The sequence below is a fragment of the Diorhabda carinulata genome, chromosome 5 (assembly GCF_026250575.1).
Source record: "Diorhabda carinulata isolate Delta chromosome 5, icDioCari1.1, whole genome shotgun sequence".
Classification (NCBI taxonomy): domain Eukaryota; kingdom Metazoa; phylum Arthropoda; class Insecta; order Coleoptera; family Chrysomelidae; genus Diorhabda; species Diorhabda carinulata.
In genome coordinates this window covers 16,162,627-16,183,936 of record NC_079464.1, presented here as the reverse complement: position 1 = coordinate 16,183,936, position 21,310 = coordinate 16,162,627, and the positions used below count along the sequence as shown (strand labels likewise).

Genomic DNA, 21,310 nt, shown 5'->3' with positions numbered 1-21,310 from the left:
CGAATGTGCAACAAAAATAATGTGTCTTTTCCCAGATCTTGCATATCCAGTAATACCAATCGATTGTTTACTGTAAAAACCTTTTAAAATATTTTTCTTGTTAATACCAAACTGGAAAAATTGCGGATATATGCAGCAAGAATCCTGTAATAGAACTCAATCTTTTTTGGTATAATAACTTTCAGATAACTAATCAAACACTGGACAGTCAAAACACTTTATCTTACCGGAATTTGGTTGTATAAAATTTCGCGAGCAGTCACCGCAAATTAAACAGCAGACATCATTTTAAGTCATTAAATCGATTCTTCCAGAATGACTTTCTCAACAATTTACCCAAATTCGTTACAATAAATAAGTGTATAATTGTACATATATTTTTTCACAAAATGGACGCAAAGGATTATTCCCAAGGTACCAAGTGTATCTCCAGTGGTGCTAAGTGTGTTAGGATGTTTATAGAAAAGAAAAATGTTATTGATGAAGAATACTATTAAAAAAATATTGTTTTTTAACGGCTTATAGAAAATTAGGTTGAGTTAATAGAATTCTGAACTAATCTATTTGCATGTTACGACGTATCTGTGTATCTGTTATAGACAATGATTACAATCTCTCATTTTTCAAGCCTAAAAAAGATCTTTTTCAGCTATGCACTAGATTCGATTCTCTTAAGATTGCTGTAGAAAAGCAAACCTTGGAAGACCAGTACAGACAGCATCCTGCAAGAAAAGAAGACTACAACAATGCCAAAGCCGCTCATAAATAAAGACGCTACAGAGATAAGACATTTATGTGTTGTACATTTGATTTGCAGTCCGTCTCTAGATACCTTCAAGTGATGTGATGCCAGCGAAGCTTTTTGTTATAGATGGACAGAGTTACAAGGAAAACGAGGAAGCTCTGATATAGAAAGTTGTCTTCTAAAATATAATATCATGAAATTAGATCCTGAAATCAAGCAACTCTGTTTTTATTCTGATACTTATGGTGGCCAAAATCGTATCCAGAATATAGCCGGACTTTTATTATACTTGAATCAGGTTACAAATTTGGACACTATTGAACGCAAGTTTCTAGAAAGTGGATATACATTCATGGAAGTTGATAGAATTCATAGTGCAATAGAAACAACAAAAAAGTATGTTCCCGTTTACACTATGCAAGATCGGTTTAATATTTTTAAGCTAGCAAGATCCAATCGCCTGAGAAACAAGAAGAGTTCTGCTTATAAAGTTCTAACGCTATTTTCAGATTCAAGAGATTTGACGGAATTATCCCAAAATATAATCAAGAATAGAATGAGAATACTGAAGGAGAAACAGTCAATTTGTTAAAAGTCAAATGTTTTAGGTAAGATAGAAACAGGCCAGCAGATTTTAAGGACATGTTTTTGGCAAAGGGTGTCCAAAGGATTTTATAGAAATAAATCTCAAACATTTATATTCAAAAGCACTTTCTATAACACAGAAAGAAAAAATAGTTTTTTTTGCACAACTACAAAAAAAAGAGACATTCTTTTTCGCAATTTTTTGACTTTTTATTCTGCATAAAACTTGTAAGTTCATTTTTTCCTTTATTTTTGTTATTTTTGTATTTATATTATAGTGTTTTCCTATATATATATTGATATGAACAATAGTAAAAATATAACCATATTTTAAATTCCAAATAGAAAGTTTTTAAATTAATTTACAAATATTTCGGAGTAAATAGAAACTTTAAACTTAATTATTTCGAAACTATAGATTTTCTACATAACGGATTTTTGCAGTAAGCCCACGGGAAAGTTACTGATTCTGAAAATGAGGACGCAAGCTTATCACATAATCGATTTATTCTCTACAATATAATAATAATAACATTTTTGACTATCAACAATTCTAAGAAATAAAATTCTCATTAATTACAATAAGGTTGTTAATATATCAGTACAATAATACATCGGCTAATGTTATAAAACTATTTACATCACTAACTTTTTTTACTCTGGCAGCAGCTTTTATAGGTTTGTGCTCGCCATAATGCTATTAGAAACATTTATAAAAAAACCCTGTATAAAATATTAACCAAATTTATTCAATATTTTTGACATTCGGTTATAATGAAGAAAATATGACAAATAAGACATATTGTTTCATCTTCAATAATAGTAAATGTTTATGTTAATTGAATAGCTTGGTTATCTCTTAATAAACAATTATCTATTTGTGGAAATAACTTTCTAATATCATTTTTTGTGTCTGTGATTTCTTAATTGAATATATATTTCAAGTTTCCTTTCCTGACGTTCTATTATACGAATAAAAAAAGTCATGTTTAAATAAACCAATGATATTGGTGATTTAGTATAATGAGAAGCTCATCATCGACAAAGCGGAATTGATAATTCGATCTAAATGATAACAAATAATATATAAACGTAAGTTAATATTATTTTAATAAAGAATACTGATTTTGGGCGTTAATACCAGCGAACATAAAATTTTGTATCTTTGTATTGTTTTCCAAAGAGAATTTGTTGCTTAAAATGAACTAAAATATCAAAGCACCAAAGATTGAAAATAAATATAGTGGAAAGGTGGAAATATAGTTACTTAGTTTAAATGGTTAAAAAATTTCTTTCAGAAATATTATTGGATTGGAGCTAACCATCTGTTTTTGATATTCAATGATAACAAGGACTTGATACAAATATGCTAGGTTGGTTAAGTATTGAAATGGATAAAAAATAAAAAAAAATCTTTTTTAAATTGTCCGACAGCCTAAAATCCCCGATATGCACGAAAACTTTTTGACTTTGACCAGTATGCAGTACTTTTAACCTCTCAGCATTAAAAGAATATGGGAATGTTTCAGAACTATATATAGCAGATATAATAATTTGAACACTTTTTATACACATCCTGTGTAGAATGAAAAAATTTTCAACATAGATTCAAATATATCTGGCTTTGCTAAAAGCAACCCAACAGAAACCATTTTCATATCTTTAAGGGCATCCTCGTAAAAAAATAATTTATAGAGTCTGCAACGTACAATTTTTTTACAAAAAATAACTAATAATTAAAAAAGTATGTATTTTTCGAAAACAGTTTTCGGACAAAAGTATACTAAAATTCTTCGTAAATTTCCATTTAAAATAACAAAGCTACAGTTGGTATAACCGGAAGCTGGCCATCTTTGAAGATACTTTAGTTGAAAAGATGGTATCCGAAAACCCAAACGTACAAATTTTCATGATTTCGTTTTAACTCGTCGTGAGACACCCTGTATATAGCAAAGGTGCTTGTAATACAAAGTGAAGAAAATTGGCTTCTATATTTTTTCAATGCTTGTTTTCCACTTCTTCAATTTTAGCCTTATAGTTTTTCCTAATATTTCCATTTCCTCCAACATCTTCTCTTCATATCATAATTTATACAAAGATAAAGAAATTCTTGCCTTTCAAAATTTTCGAGTAGCAGCTCACCCTGAATATAGGGGATTGTCAGAATTGATTTCTATTGTTGAGCTTGACTTTTCAAATGAAATTTGAAGATTTATTGCTAGCTCTTCTTCTACTGAAACTTTGATGGAATAAATTGGATCGAAATAATACAAATATTCTTCCAAAGCGTGAGAAATATCATTTAAATAGGAAATGTAGAGTGAATCGTTCAATTTCTAAAGTCGTCAAATTCTTGTTTGTATACCAGTCACTGTTTAAGGCGACAATCAACTACTCTTCTTAAGGCTACTTAATATGATTAAAGAAAACGTGAAATGCAATGCAAGACGCGATATTTATTGATAAAAAACATACACAGATGAAGTTCAGCTAAAGGCCATTTGACATGATGCAATACAATGTGCAATACTTTATTGATAAAATGGATGCGCGGGTGAAATTTAACTGATTGTTTCATGTAAGATCCAGCACTTGCAACATTATCGGATGGTGTCATTTTTATTGTGTGCAAGCTGCAATTCTAGGAAGAAATCTACTTAGTTTTGGCTTACCAATCAACCTGTCCATCAAAAAGTAAAACAGCAGCAGATATAATTTGTGACAGCGATGCAATTTCTTGCACGTTGTCTCGCAACAATGTCAAGCGGCCTTTAAAGCTGATTTACTGTGAACTAAACAGCATGGAATCTCAATATAATTGCCAATGAAATATTTGGAGAATTCTATAAATTATACATAGAAAATTGCCGCGAACATTCCTTAAATCAATGATAAACAAATTTAGATATCATAAATTTTTTTAATTGTATCATTATTATTCATATAATTTTTTTTGGGTTGAAATTGAATTCTAATTTAATGAAAATGAGTTTTTTTTTTGGTAAATGGATGCGAAATGTACTGTTCATTATCAAAATTATTTTACTGCTCTTACAAAGGTTTGAAAACTTTTATGGTCCATGTATGCCAAAAAGTTTTTGAAATAAGAAAATACCGTTGTATATATAGTTTAATTATTATTCTATACAGGGCAGAAGATATAATTAGCCTGAAAAAATTCTGCACTGACCGTTAAGAGTATTAGACAATCAGAGCCCCACTAAAAAAGCTAGAGCCCCATTTATACATTTATTGGTTACTACATACTTAGTCTGGGCGAGATCGGTTGGCATAATAAAATAGAAGGACATATCAGAAAACTTTGAATATTTCATATAAAAAAGAAAAGAAACTCAAAGTTTCCACTCAGTTCTTATTTCGCTTTGAATATTTACAGTGTTAGCATTAATTTTTATTTGATCTAATATAGAACGTAAACATTTTGTAATTTATTGAAATGTTTCGAATAGTTGATACGAGCAAAAAATATACTGTGACAAAAATTACTTAGTCGTGTTTATTTTTTTCTTTAAAACAGCCCAGCAAGATCACGTAAAGTGGTCTCCTCATTTCCCGAACGATTTTTCTACATTTTGATTTCAACAATAATTTTTTAAAATGAGAATTTTTACTACTTCTAATTGAAAAACTTTTAGGATTTATTGTTAAATGAATGAATTTATTTATCACACCGCGCCGAATGCCTCAGACTTCTCTTAAACATAATTAAAAATGATAACAATAAGTATAATTGATATAAATAATAATTGTAATATTAATAGAATAATAAATAGAACAAAAAGGAACAGAATCTAAGTTATCGTTTTTAATAATTATTCAACTCTTTTGCCTGTGTACCAAATTTACGAATAAATTGGAACAACTACTAAAATTCTTTTGTTATTTTATCAGAGAAACACAAAAAAAACGAAGAAGAAATGAAAATCGTGACCCAGCGGTTTTTTTTCTCAACTAAAATTTGGGTATTTTCTAGGAAATTTTAAAGAGAAAATTCACTGAGATATCAGTAAAAAATAAATATAGAAGTACACTGTTTAATAAAATTTACGAGAGGTAAAAAATACGAGGGAATATACAAGAGTGACTCCTTAAGTCCGTTGTGGTTCTGCCCTGTAATATATTTCCTATCTACCATGCTCAATGACATGGATTCAACATTAAATCTAACAGAGATACATCTGCACAATCTACCATCTTCTTTACAAAGACGATATCAAGCTATACGCAGCAAATAAGCATAAAATCAATCACCTTCTTGATATAACACATCGATACATATCGAGAAAGGGATTTTCATGACTGGAAATGTGCAACTTCCTAACGGACACATCATACAGGCGATGGAAAACGGAGAAAGCTACAAATGCATAGGATTTCAACAAGTTACTGGACGACAAGTCCGAATCAAATGCATGTAGCTTGGTAATGGCAATCAACACTTATGGCACACCTGTGTTAACGTACTCTTTTGGAAACCTGAAGTGGACAAAACAGAGTATTCAGAGCTTGACACGAACAATGATTATGAAGAGCAACAACCACTACCCGAAATTATGCACTATTAGTACAATATTACCTCAAAAAGAGACTTGGTTAACTTTCTCAACCTACAATCTCGACAGGTAATGAAACTACTTGAATTCTTTCATAGGAAATGAAAAACCTCAACCCTACATCATATTATATCCAATGAGGATAAGGATTACTCACCCCCCAATCTCACATCGCCAGAATATGACTTGAATTTGACGCCGAGAAGCTGGAACAATGGTTACGAAAAACATTATACGGTAGACTTCACCACGACTTCAACCAACCGCATGTTGACAAAGAAACTTCAAACAGATGGCTCACTAACGGAAATCTCTTTCCAGAGACCGAAGGCTTCATGATGACTATCCAAGATTAAGTTTTTAATACGAATAACTACAAGAAAAATGTCAGAAAACATCAGAGTCCATTCACCATACGAAATTTGTTTATAGTGTGTTAGCTAATACCATCTATCTACACCGGAATAACCAAGAGTGCAACATTATCCACCAGAAACTGGTCAACAAGTTTGGTCTCCTCAATATTTATGCACCGTATTACAAGAACCAGCCAGAAAAGGTGCTCGATAGACAGGTGACGAATAACAGCCCTGACATCGTGGTGGTTGATAGAAGAATCGATTGAGTCCTTCTCCCCGATGTAGCTATACCTAACCCTCATAACGTTCTCAACAAACACCAGGAGAAACTGACGGGCAAATACGCGGATCTCATAAATGAGATTAAACAGATGTGATACAGCAAAAATGTAGAAAAGTCCCAGTTATTTTGTCAGCAACCGTTGTCGTGCTTAAGACTCTGCACGATAGCCGGAATTACCAAAAAACACTTCACCGACATCCAAAAGGCAGTAATATTGAATACTGCCATACAGTGCCCAAGTTTATTATATGAATTGTGTCTAATCCTTTTTTTTAATCAAATATGTTGAATAATATTATTTTTCTACGCCTGTCTGTAAACGTCAAAAATCGTACTGTCAACAATCCTTGTAAATGACAATTAACAATAACATGCACGTGATGAGATCTCATAACATACATGTGCGTTTTGAGAAGAAAATTTTTAAACTTCTTGGTTCAATCAAATTTATATTTACTTAAGACTTTATTTGATCTAAAGAGTGGTGCCCCTAAATGTAGGCAGCACATTATGCAATTTCTTTAAAAATAGGACACGTTTTCTTTAGTAGCATGCTATGAATGGGCGTAGATAAAGTATAGTACGTTACACGAGTTGTGTGCCCATTACGCACTCATAAAATTTTTCACTTCGTGCGTAATGGGTTACTCACAACTCTTGTTACGTAATATACTATTTTAATTGTAATTTTTAATTATATTTAAGAGAAGTTGCATTATAGTCTGACGCACTCGACTGCAAGGTGTACGCCATGTAATAAATAAATTCATTGCATTTAAATTAATAACGAGCTGTGAAATTTTCTTTCGCAATAATAAACGTAAATGAAAAACCAATCAAAAACTCCATTCTGTACCGAAAAAGTGATCATTTGCTTATTCAAAAGTATATTAACAACAAGGAAATGAACAAATAATTTCAAGTCATTAATGTTTTATTAAAATATTGCTATCTAACTATAATCCTGAAAGTTTCATTGATTTATCGTTAACTGTTGATTTTTAATCAATGTTCAAAGAAAAAAAATCAAAATTCTTCAAAATCTTTTGGGGTACTTATGAAAAAAGTTAATAATTCAAATTTCTATGATCTAGTGGAAAATCGAGGGACCACTTGACTTGATCTAATACAACTGCTTTTTACTAAGCAGTGTATGATATCTCCTATACAGAACTATACTAAATAGATAATTCATTCCTACTTATGAGTAAATTGACTCATTAAAAAAGTTCATCTTCTCTTATATTACTCCACGAATCATCCTCAAGCCTTCTTCCTCTTTTTCAATTTCCATTTTTGCCTTAGAATTACTGGTTATATTTTTATTTTATGTTTCTACTACATTAGTATTATCAATATCATATTCTATTTCTGGTATTCCTATAATTTATATTTATTTTCTTTCGAATCTCAACGCTGCTCGTCTCTATAAAATCCAATTTAGTTGCTTCCAGAGTTTAACGTTTAACCATTTATCAGCTATGCTGTACGAGATGTTCCTTTCTTTGATTGTTTATACTTTGAAGTTGACACTCCCTTGTTGTTCTATCGGTAATTTCATCGTCAAGTATTATCTTTTTTATTTGTCTATAATCTTGGAACGAAACACCTTGTATATTTATGTATTTGCACATAGTTTTTAATTTTTATCAACAATGGTAATTTTGGAAAAATGTTTAGTTGATGGTCTTAATTTTTTTTAGATGCAATACTAGCTCATTTTCTGTTAAAACTTAAGGTTTTGTCAGTAAAAAGGAAAAAAAAAACTATCAAATGATTTGAACATATATCAGGTGTCTCGTTCGACGAAATGAATTTGCATTCCATCATTTTGAGAAAATTCATAACTACCAACTTTCATATCCAACATTTTCTTTTACATCTGTTTGTAAATCATTTAAGACAGAACATTTTATGAATTCTCTCATATTTTCAGTGATTCAATTGATTTGTGGAATTCTCCTGAGGTTTTCGAATGAAAAAATCTCGCCTTTATTCAAAATTAACAGATAAAACCACGTATAAAAATATTTTTTAAATACAGCAAGATTATTCAATTCTTTTGTTTTAACATATGTCCATAATTCAAAAGGGGTTTTCAATAGTCTCGCCAAGGCTACGTGTCTTTTTAAGAGGCCATCTTTAATATTTATACAATTTTTTTTCATAAGCGCAACAACGATCATTCTACAATTTTACAATATAACAAATTCAACGCATATATTTTTATTATATATTAAGCCTGATTTTATAAAGACCGCATACATTCAGTTTATAAGAAGTGAGCAAAGTTGCAAGTACGGTATCCATACAAATATCAGTTTTTCATCTTCTTAAATCATAATCTTTCATAGTTGAGTGAGAATAATACCAACTAGCACTAGCACTAGCACTAGCAAAATATCCCTTTGTGTGTGATTTCACCGGAATCAGAGGTAAAATTTTTTTCCACTTTCATAATCTTGGAAAATTCTAGGTATTCGTCAAAGTATTCAAAAAACCACATGAACTTTCTTATGGAGAGTTCGAAATTCATATCACTTTTTGAGTCTTATCGATGAGTTTCGAGAAAATTCAATTTTCATAGTTTAAAATTTGTTTTTACGAGAAAAAATTTATTATAACAATTCAATGGCTCTTATTATATCTGGAGTGCGAACCAACTAAAATCAACTGAGTTTAGTAGATGTCGAATTAGTGGTCTTCTAGTTGGGCTATCGTTCCAAGAAACTGGTTGAAGAATAACAGTGTGGATCTAATTTAGTCCATTCATCTTGGACAAAATTAGGTGGATATCTCGGAAAATTGACATACCCAGTATATTATCGCGTAAAAACTTGTATCGTGGCACCCTAAAACTATTCTCAAAATTTACATATAAATGTTCGCAAGTTTTAAAAGCTGTCAAAGGTCACAAAAAATTTTTTTTTAAATTTTTTGCAAATATCTCGTTTTCTATGGGTTTTACACTAATAGTATTTCTCATCAATATTGTAGAGAATTCAATTCTCCACAGCTTTTCTGTTTAATATTTTTGTATAGCTCCAACTGTTTTCGAGATAGAGGGCGTAAAGCGCGCGATCAGAGAATTATTTGAGGTCAACTGTTGATCTTGATGGAAAATTCGTAATATTAAGGTTATAATTTATTGCTTAATGTATAATTATCATTTTTCATCAACATTTCTTATTGATTACTTATCTATTTTTAATTAAGTGTCAATTTATTCAATAACACTTACCTGTCCATGTAATTAAGAAATTGTTGAGGAAAATAGTTAAATTTTATCGACCATCCAGTTATACGTGAACTTTGAGGATAATTCTAGGATGTCAAGATACAGGTCTTAACGTGGTATAATATACTGAGTATGTGATTTTTCGAGGTCAATCTCCTATAATGACTAATTATACGTTGACTCTAAGACAGGGCAACACAGAGTAAAGATCGTTTATTGTCTTTAAGAGATCGGATAAGGGCACTCGCAGTGGTCTGTAGATCAAGTAAGGACCTTAGAAATGCGAAATGTTTCCAGATGTGTAGGAACTTTAACTCTAGTGCATCGTTGAAATCAGTTGAATTAAGAATGACGAGGAATTAGAAATAGAATCCTGTAGTCCAGCATTAAATTTCAGCTCTCCTCAAACATATATGGGAATGTAAGGATGAGAGAGGCAAGAGTCGAAAGCTATAACTCTTAATCTTTTGACTCTCAAGATCTCCGTTTTCTCACCAAATGAACATAAGAGAGTCTGTTATTATGAGGGATTTTTGTTTTTACGTAAATGAATTTTTGCAAAATAGCCTATAAATTTCCAGTATAGAAGCTTTTTTAATTTCTTCAATTTGAATTTAAACATCGAAGTTTCTATTGTGTATTTGTAAAACTTTTTCATTTCAATGATACATCGACAGAGGGAAGATATTTCAGAACTCCCGACTCCTGAAAATTTAGGTCCTCGTCCAATACTTGAAGAAAAGGCATTACTAGTCGCCTAATCCTAAAGAAAATTAAACAACGTGTATCAAGGTGAAACGATTTTATAATCCAATGAAAAGAAAAATCAGTGAACTGACCAAAGTACCAATTTCAACAGTGCAAAATAGGAACTCAAGATGAAAATACCATGTACGATGCATAAAAACAATATGGTATCGCTACTGTACAATATAGTATGGAAAAACTTTGCTAGAAAGAGATATTTCCCAATAACGTTAATCAACGCTTGAGCATTATTTACTAATAATTTGTTTCTAGTGCGAAATTCTCGATTAGTTAATCTTTTAGAACGTAACCTTCTTATTGACTAAAATAACCAAATCAGAAAATTGAGGTAAGACAGACGTAACGGATCATCATTTTGCATGCCAGAAGTGGTGACGGATTTGTCCAATTATGTATAATATAAAGGATACTCTTTATAATAAAAAGGGTGGCTGTTACTATATTAGAAGCTATTAAAAATGTACATTAAGGAAGAAATTTTTCATTTATTTTGTTGAAATATAGTCGATATACGATAACTTGGAACATCCGGTAAATATTCCTTTTCGAGTTGGCTCTTTTGAATTTATAATGATGTAGTAACTGATTTTTGTAAATTTACCGTTCTCCAAATGCAGCAACTTTTTTTCTGAAGTAATTTGTTCACAAATATTGTTAGATTCTTTAGGATTTATCAAAATTTCAATGGGAAAACAAAATCAAAACTAATTATACCGTTCGCTTTAAGGTTTTTTTATTTGTACTACCACTTTTTGGTTTATGAAAGCTTCATTTTATATCTCTTGTATCTCAACGGCTGAGTTCAAATGGAAATTATTCAGTCTTACAAATATTATTATAGTTTCATCTACTTCTATAATTCTTGCTGTAAATATCATATCAATTAAAAATTTTCCTTTTAATCAATAATTTTTCCTCACATAACTAGAATATTTATATTTTAAATTAAATTTCAAACTTCACTGTGGATCGTTTGCTTTATTTCGATTTTTTTTGCTGAATGTTGACTTGGAAATTTAATTCAAAAATAACATCAGTTTTGAAGTAGAATAATTCCTAAGCAAAACATATATATTAATTATAATATTCAGAAGATTCAATATGGAGCCTCAAAAGTATGTATTTGTGCAAAAACTCATCGTGATCATTGAAATTGATCTTTGTAGTTGAGGTGAGTTTTTCTAGTTCAAATAGAATATAAGAAACAAAGATTAGATCCATTTTCAGTAAGTGTTTCAAATTCGAAAAAGACTTTAGTTAAATCTAAATGTAAAGCAAAAGTGTTTTAATATTACAGGGTGACTTACAAACATATAGAAACAAAGCAGAGTAACGAAAAGAATTTAATGATGGAAACAACTTCGCTGCTGATAATGAATTATGTTTCAAACGTGATTTTGGAATGGTTTTGGATGACTTCAATTCTAATACCTATTTAGATCATTCAGACTCACATTTACTTTTAATGTTTATGAAAAAAACAGATATCAGGAGTATCAATTTGATCATAATGCAGTCTTCATCAACAAAGGAAAATTGTGGATTCCTAATAATTGGCGAGGAGCAGACATCACTGAATGGAAATGGATAAATGAGAGAAAATAAAATATATTATGAATAAATCAAATGTTGTGAATTTTTAGAAGTTTGACTATCCAAACAAAAAATATAGAGATTATACCAGTTTTCATCACAATCTACTCAATACAGATAAGTTGTATAACTAATTTTTGATACAGTTGAATATGTACTTAGTTTTCAATTACATTGACTTCTAGAATCTAAAATAACCATTATCTATGCTACCACATTTTTTAAATTGTGGTGAGTCTCTCTATTCTTTGGAGACTTGTAGAAGATTAATACCACTGTGAACTAGCAGCAATGATGATAATGATGTCCTCTAACAGAAGAACTCAATCGAAATGACTGCAAAAGCTGCAAATTTGTATAAAAACTTAGATAATTGTCTTTCTACATACAGAAAATATTGGATAACAGTATTTCTTTCATGTAGGAATTAATTGCAGAAAACTAACTGATAAATACGACTTCTTTCTTTGTAATCCCTAGTGAAATCTGCCAGTATATATTCTTTTTACACGTTCTAGAAGCAATTGTACCACTACAAAGATTCTTCCTCGCATATAAATCTTTGATCAGTTTCATAATACTTTTACAAAAATGCCGAAACCAGCAAAAGGACCTCTTTTTATGTTTTATTCATTACGAAAAGGCTTTCGACAAAGTAAGACATGATAAGCTGATGGACTACCTTTCCAGGAAGTGTCTAGACGAGAATGTCCTCAAAATCATACAGGCGCTTCATGCTAACCAAACTGCAGTGGTGAGAGCTGCAACTGGCGACCCAGAACCATATACCATCAAAAGAGGCGTGCGACAGGGTTGCATGTTATCCTCTCTATCCTTCTATATATATTCAGAAGAAGTCTTTGCCAGAGCATTGGATGGAGCAAGAGAAGGTGTTAAAATCAATGGAAAAATTCTTAATAACAGGATCTCTAAGCACTATTAGATCATCAACAGTCCAAAACCATGATTGTCTCCATGTCCATCCTTCCCTGTCTATCAACGTAAATGGTGGCATAATCGAAAATGTCGATGAATTTAAATATTTGGGGTGTTAGATAACAAAAGATATAGACCCAGATATTGAAATAAGATCACGCATAGAGCAAGCAAGAAATGTCTTTCTAAAAATGAGGCAATTGTTTACATCCCGAGCACTCGACTTTAAAATCCGGTACTGGATGGTGAAATGCTATGTATACAGCACCTCATTATACAGAACGGAGGGTGGGACCTTTAAGGTGAACTCACCAAGAGAGTTTCGAAATATGGATCTTCCGGAGGATGCTGAGAATTCCCTGGAATGCTGATATCAGTAACGCAAAGAATAAACACCGATAGGGAAATTTAACAGAATTAATAAAACATCGAAAAACCTCGTATCTGGGACACATATATAGAAATGAGACTTTTGCAACTTCTGATCGAGGGGAAAAATGAGGTAAAACGTGGTCCTGGCAGACGACAGGTTGAAGAATATTCGCAAGTGAACCGGTTTAGACTCTCAGACGATGATAAGAAGGTCCAGAGACAGAAATGACTTTGCTGTGGTTATCGCTAACCTTCCTTAGAAGAGGGCACCCAAAGAAGAAGATATGAATCGTTTGATTTCAACTCTATTCACCTGTCTCGATCTCGCCTTCCAGACCCATTTCACACAATTTCCTAGCTATAGCCACAACTTCATTCTTATTGCTAATCCTCATTTCAGAAAAAAACCTTTTGATTATAATTTTATGCTGAACTAGGTTCTCGTAAAGTAAAGGTTTCAAGTTATTGGAGGTTTGTCTATAACCTAGTGATACTCATTTTATCAGGCAAAAGCTTGACGGAAGACGAGATACTCTCATCTCCAATCTTATCCATCTGTATATTTCCGGCTAACGCGATTCATAAAACAGTACTGGTCTTGACACCTCTAAAGGAGCCACTCCACTACATTTCAAAGCAACATACCAACGTCTTCTTTCATCTTTTCATCATAATGATGTTTGATATTGGTAGGTTGGGCTAGGCTAGATTTGATTTGAACAAATGTATTCGTAGAAATTATATTTGATAAATCTATTAATACTAGATGGTATTCTATTTTCTAGGGCTTAGTAAAGGAATTCAATACTGTAGACTTAGAAATTAATTACGTTAATTTTTTTTAGAAACATATTTCTTTTGTCGAAATAAATAATACAAATTTTCTTGTTAATTTCAAAATATTAAGATTCTTATGAATCACTATCGCAACAGTTGTTTTAGAGTTCAATAGCAGAAGCATGTCAGCTCCAAAGTATGAGTGTAAACTCAATAAGGAAGAAACAACTCCACTATATTTAGATCAATTCAAGGGATACTTAGAATACTTGCCTCAAGTTGGCACAGAAACTGGTCCATAAGAAACATAGATTGAGAATTCTTGTTTTTTTTTTTCTATAATATGTCTATCGCTTCTTTTGTCTACTTCGTGTTCCAATTAGAAATTTATCCCTTGTCTATCCCCAGTATATCTCGGTCATTCGATACAAATGTTGGTACCTTTATTGCTTACGCTGTGATATCTATTCTTTAATGTTATCTGTCCCATGAACGTCTGTTTTTTTCGGTTCTTTCGTGATATAATAGTGTTTTTCCCAATTTCCACCTGAGACTTTGTATCTCTATGATCTTCAAGAGGTACTTCTGGCCTTGTTTCTTATGTATAAGTCATTGTTGCTTTGTAAATTCGTCCTTCTGTAGTACTAAGTTCAGAAGACATTTCGCTTAAGTTCAAATTATATGATTGGTCTGTGTTCTTGTTTATTACTGAGTCCTAAACATTGAGGGAAATGTGCCCAAAAAAGCCTCCAGTTTCCCACTTCGTTGATCACGTATCCATCTAGACAGAATTGTAAATAATATCTAATAACGCAGTTAGGAACACAATTACGGACCGAAGTATATTTTCAAATTTATACTCTGACCTTTTAAATAGGAGAGTGCTTGCTATATATCCCATGTCTATACAAAAATAATTAGAGCAGTAGCAGTCAACGTACTACAAGACTTTATTCACCTATAATATGAGCTTTCAAAAGAAAAAAAATTCGCCAGGAAAGTAATTTCAAATACATGTCACATTAAAAATACAAAATTTTCAACTCACGCGATACTATCTCAGTTTATAAAAATTTGTCTTATATTACGAGATTCTTAAGAACCTTTTCGTATATTACTTATGATCTAAAGCATACTAAATCTATATTTAAACAACATACTTAACTTGTGCTTAAAAGTATCAGTAAGTGTAGACATTAAAATTTTTATGTGAACGAACTGAAAACTGCACCGTAGACAGCCGTTCGATTTTTTCTTCTTTTTATTTTAGTTTTACAACATCTAATATATAATATGTGTATTAGATCACTACTATAACAACAACAACGAGAAATATTTTTTAGAACTCTTAACAATTTAACCTTAAAACTATGTAATAGTTATATAAATGCGAAAAAGTTCTAATAGATGTCCTGGTATTAATATATTCGTACGCCACAACTTTCTATCTATCAACTCGTTTTCCTGGCCAGCTCTTTCTTTCATGGTCTGTTCAATCATTTCCTTTTAGGTCCTTTAGGGCCTTCCTCGTCTTCTTCTATTCTGCGATTGACACATCAATGCTTTCTTCAGCTACCTGTTCTGCGTACAAAAGCAGTTGTTTAGTCTTTATTATCTCTGATGTCTTCGTCGTATATTTTCATTTCGGATAATGGTGTATCAAGATTATTTCAGTTTGTCTAGCTACGATCTTTGAAAATTAAAAGAGCTAAAGAAGGAGCGCATAAAGTCATTGCAATATTTGTAGCATTTGGTGCACCAGTAATATTGCAATCAAATAATAGTAGAGAATTTAATAATCACGTCATTTCCAAAATATGTGCAAAATAGTTTATAGACAGCCTTCTCTGATGGTTTATCATTTGTTTCATTTTCCAAGAGGATCGCATAAGCCCAAGTCCTTATGAACCCAAGTCTGCTATTAAAGCAAAAAGATACAAAGTATCATCTTCTATCCAGGCGAATATATTGCAAATATTGAAACTGAAGATCAATTCGAGGAAGTTAGCGATACTTTTGAAATCGAAAAACATCTTGAAGAAATTGCTAAGAAAAATTTGACTGGTGATCATACCAAAAATGATATTCCAAAGAAAAACATTGAGGAGCACCTACCACCCACAACATCTTCAGATCAAATTCTGATTGAAAAATAAAAAGAAAATATTCTACTGCAAAAAAAAGGATACGAATCTCACAAAAGCAATTGGTAAAAATGTCCGAATACAAGATGGCGACAGTGGTTTTACAGTTAGCCGAAATGTTGTTATTGGAATAGAAGACTCCGACTGAAAGAAGCAGCTGAAGCTGATAAGAGAAGCAGGGACAAGACTATACGCTGTGATTGCAAAAGGATGCAGTTGTAAAAGCTTGTGCAATTCAAAATGTAATAATAGTTCAAGTTGTAGCAATGAATAAGATTTTGATAACATAAGGAAGTAATTGTTTCATTACTAACATTTCCTTTTCTCGTGTAGAATGTACTGTGTATTCTAAATTCTTGATTATTCCAATCTCCAACATATTCAAAATTCACCATTAGTGCATGGTGAATGCTGACATTTACCGGTGTGAGTCAGAAATGAGGGTATGTAGCACATATTTCGGACTGGTGACTAAGTGGATTGTGAATGTTGACATCCACCAGTGAAGTCGACATTCTCTAGATTTTGGTGTTTCACCGTAAACTAAATACGTGAAATTATATACTATACATATGTCTAAAGGCGTACAAAAACAAGAATTATTATTAAATATTCAAGATGCTTTTTAAATGGGATAATAATTACAACACTTTTTTTATTTATAAAATTTATAAAGTTGTGTTTTTTGTCAAAAGTTCTTGTATTAATTTTTGCGTTCACTGCCGAATACTGATATGAGTATATTTTTACGTTTGAGGTGAATTCAAAAGATACTTTTTTGGTTCCACTCTTAATACTTCAATTAAATTGCTTGATTTGGCTTATTCTAACCATTATTTAGTTTAAGTGAAACGTATTTATAAAGGCTTGCGTAACTTGAATTTAACTTGATTTAATTTGGCTACGGGACGTAGGTCACAAGTTTAAGTTTAGAGTGTCATGCAAAGATTTCTATCATGAGGAGGTTTATAGTTACTATAAATATTATATAACGAAAACTATGAAAACTCTGACACGCAATAATAAAATATTAATAACCAAACGAGAGTTCTATAAAGATTTTATAACAAGTGTGAAACGTCACCGTCATTTTGATTGATAAAACACTGATGGTAAAGATAAATAAACATGGATGAAGAATTTTATTGCACTCCTCCTGAAATTGAAGAAATTTCGTGCAACCTAACTCGAAACGTGCTTCCAGAAAAGTCAAGAATACGGGAATAATTATTTACGTTTTAAGTCCAGGAAGTGATTTAGTATGGTATGAGATAGATATTCGACGACGAGGCGACGAATGAGCCTAGTCAAAAATATTTGAGTACCTTATAATAACTTTACGGACGTATATCGTAATATGTTTTTTTATATTGTCTTCGGTTTTTGAACAAAAAGCAGAATTATATTAAATTTAAAATATCATATTTGACAATTTTAGTGGAAAACAGGTAGACATATTGAATGTTCAGAAATACAAAAATAATTTCCGAAAGAATCCCTGATAATTCAAATAAAATTGCTACGAAAAGTGCGGAAGCAGTAGGTAAAATTATTCCAATCAAGTCTTCGAGAAGGTACTAAAAATAATATGCGACGTTTTGCGACTGGTTCTGTAAAGTACAAGGATACCGTAAAGTGCCATTTTCCGAACTCAAATTAGTACTGTAAAGTCGACTTTACAGTACAGTATGAAAAAAATTACATATTTCTCGGAAAATTCGAGCCAATGTCAATGGAAATCATCAAAGTTATTCTCCCATCATCAAGTGTTGAAAACTACTACAAATTTAAATAATAATACTGTTTACAACAAAAGTATTTTTTAATATGGTCGTATATGAAATATTTTATGATACTTTCAGGTTAAGTACTTTCACGCATTTTTATCATGAATAACTTTATCATATAGCAACTGAAATGTGGAAATAATTCACTATTTTTTCAATAAATTCTGAAATAAGTAATGATAACCTCTCAGTTTCTTTCTTTAATTACATTTAAGTTGAATTACTAGCTCCGATTTGTATCTCTCGAAACTTTCTTCCTTCCACTACTCTTCTCTGTATCCCAATCCAATTAATCATTTTTTCCATATTCTCACTGGTCTTCTCATTTTTGAATATTTTTTTTCCAAAGTAACTAATTTCTTTGTCTATTTGTTATTTAGCGTATGCACAAATAGACCCAAACTTTTTTCACTTTTAAATATATATCACCAATCAGCAATAAACATAGAAACAAAATTTTGTATTTGTTCTATTCTATATTTATTTCTATATGTACACATTGCATCAATTTATCAGAATAATTTGGAGCGAAGACTATTTCGTCGAATTCCCTCAACTCTTCTTCTTTCATATTTCATTTCACTATTTTTCTTGTCAATGCTTGGAAACAACATTTTATAATATCGTTGATGATCCTATACAAAATGAGCTGACTATTCAACTATGACTTTATGGGAGATTGTCTTACTTAAATTTTTTTGTATATTTTCCATTCTCTGTAGTGGTATTTGCAGTACATTCATATATTTTCAGGAGATATGATATTGCTGAATTTATTGATTTCAGGTTTAGAGGGTTTATAACTTAGAGATTACGGTTTCTTCACATGAAATTAATATCCTATTATCGCAATATGCAGAAAAATATTCGTCGGAATTGAGTGAAGTCCATACTGTCTAACAATTTCAGGAGTCAGTTCAACTGGCAGTGTGAAAATTATTCCTAGTTATAGAAGGATGTGATGTTATGTAGGAATAATAACTCGATTCCAAAACTCAAAATAGATAACGATACTAGTGAGAGATCTCTGAGGAGGTTATTTGAAAAATGAATGTTATCCTTATAGAGTGCAATTACACCTAGCATTAATGTTCTGGTTCTGTTAAACCATTATAGTTTTGCCAAACAATTATGAATGTAATCGATGAAAAACGTTTCACCTGGAAGAAACGTTGAATTTAAAGTTGTTGTTAATTTTGTATTGAATCCACATTTCTAATTGAATTTGATGTAATTAAACTATAATCCTTAAATCAGAGATCTATTAAACCTTGAAGATTTGAGGTTATGTTTAATGCGGACATACTGTAGATTGTTTCGCATAATAAAATTAAGCAATCACATTCCATTTTCTTAAAAATTCCTGGAATATTCCTTCCTCATCTCGTTTTCACACCTAGTTTCGCAATTTTGTAGATTGTAGTCAGGGAAGAGTTTGTCATAAACTTTGTTTCCTTGATAGCATCTCTTTTGAACATTGATCGACTAGAAAGTCAGTTAAAATCAGTTTTTGAATATCGGTTGATAGATGTTGCCGACTGTTTTCAACTGCTTGGCCTTTCTCTGTACCAATCTTGTAGGACGTTTACAGAATATGCATATCGACTGGTTGATAGTTGATTCTGTTGTGTATCAAACTTAAGAATAATTTAATACAACTACTAACTGTGTACTGTGTGTACTTACCTAACCATGATAATTATAGAAAAAGTATCTGGAATTATGTGAATTATGTATAATGTTGTTGTTTATCTTAATTTATGATTCACTGATTCTGACAATTAAATATTGTAATACAGACCTGGACAAGTTGCTTACCAATCAGTTCACAGCACAGCGTCTTTTATCCAATGAAAAAATTATAAATACAGGGTGGTGCAATTAAAATATTATCATATCTCTAAGAATTTGTTATAAACAGAAAACAACATCATTATTTAGTATAAGAAATTTTATTTGAGATGATTTTGCATGAAAGTTATAAACTTTTTTATTGGATTCTTCCTGTTTTCAAAACAATCAAAATACATTATATACCAGGACGTCCTGTTATATATATATATATATATATATATATATATAATTCTATAAAAGCGTTCTAAGTTCTTAATCAATTATTTAGTATTCGATAAAATGCATAAAGCTATTAAATGCTATGATCACGACATGAACGACTATAGGGCTCAAACAAAAGTCAACTTTCAAGCGTGATGTCAGCATTTAGTAGCACTGACAAATTTTTTAGTTCCACGCATTAATTTTTAATGTGACATGTATCCTAACAACAGATATTTTCAAGTATTATTGAAACAATGACAGGCTGAAAAGAAGAGATTGATAATAATCATTATAGCGGAAATCTGTCATAAACATGGAATCCCAAAAGCAAACGATCAATCCTTTCCATTCAGTATCCGAATTTTTCAAGATTCTTCGGTATTTGAATTCCATAGACGTTTTTGATACACGATTTTCAATATAATGTCAACAAAATTAGTACAAATTAGATGAGCTTATAGACGTGGAGCTGGCTTTAAAAAACGTGGTCGATAAGGTGGGCGCCATTTCAGCTTATAAACTGGCGCCTCTATCATTGCAAAACGCCTTAAATTATTAACTCATCTAATGCTCGCATTTCGCACACTTTTTAGATGCAATATTATAATAAAAGGAATAGAATTGAGCTCTATGATCAACAAATATAACTAAGTAAAATTTATTAACATCACAAACGTAAATAATATAGAATGAACATCCATTGTTGTTCACAACTTTCCTTTCACTTGTCACAATCATCCATCTCGTTCTCCAGGTCACCATTGCCGTCGTCAGTATCGCTCTCGGCACCTAATGGACAATTTTCGTCAATCTCTTCTTCTTCAGGTGTTTCATCCAGAAACAAATGAGTTTTTCGGCACTTTCGGCCATTTCTTACGAAGGTTTTCCGGACTGCAAAACTTCTTGTGCTATTATTATTATTATACCGTTCTTAATTAGGTTTAAGACCCACGTTAGGAAAGGTTTCGCTCGCGCACGTTATGAGGTTTTTCAGATAAGTTTTCCGGCACTTTAGATCACTTCTTACGAGGGTTTTCTGGCCCTCAAAACTTCTGTGCTATTACACCGTTCTTAATTGAGGTTTAAAACAC

At 31.3% G+C, this 21,310-nt stretch overlaps 1 long non-coding RNA gene across 1 annotated transcript; it reads right to left on the bottom strand.

Moving 5' to 3' along the window:
* Nucleotides 1–1,819: 1,819 nt before the first annotated feature.
* LOC130893951 (uncharacterized) lies at nt 1,820–20,159 on the bottom strand. The gene is made up of 2 exons (XR_009059269.1): nt 5,891–20,159; nt 1,820–5,856 (listed from the first exon to the last, which is right to left on the bottom strand). It is a non-coding gene; the product is annotated as an uncharacterized LOC130893951 (long non-coding RNA).
* Between the last annotated feature and the right edge of the window lie 1,151 nt (nt 20,160–21,310).